This window comes from Bison bison, unplaced genomic scaffold (assembly GCF_000754665.1).
Source record: "Bison bison bison isolate TAMUID 2011002044 unplaced genomic scaffold, Bison_UMD1.0 scf7180017852765, whole genome shotgun sequence".
Lineage (NCBI taxonomy): Eukaryota > Metazoa > Chordata > Mammalia > Artiodactyla > Bovidae > Bison > Bison bison.
In genome coordinates, this window is record NW_011483338.1 from 19,786 (window position 1) to 20,080 (window position 295).

The window sequence follows — 295 nt, forward strand, 5'->3', positions numbered from 1 at the left end:
GAGAAGACACCTGTGAGTTGGCCACATGCACAGATGGAGCAGAAAGCACAGGTGAACCCCAGCAATAAACAAGAAAAGCTGAAAACTCTCCTTGCAGCAACAAAAGCCACGGTCTTACACCCATGACCAGCTTTGTAAACTCAGCCCCTACAGAGCTTCTGAACCAACAACTAAGGGCTGTCTCATTCATGGCAGGGATAGCTTTAGTAGCTGTAGACTTTGTGGGCTCCTATACAAGGGGGCTGGGCCAGGACAGAGCCTGAGCTGCTCCGTAGCACCACAGCGGGTCCAGCTC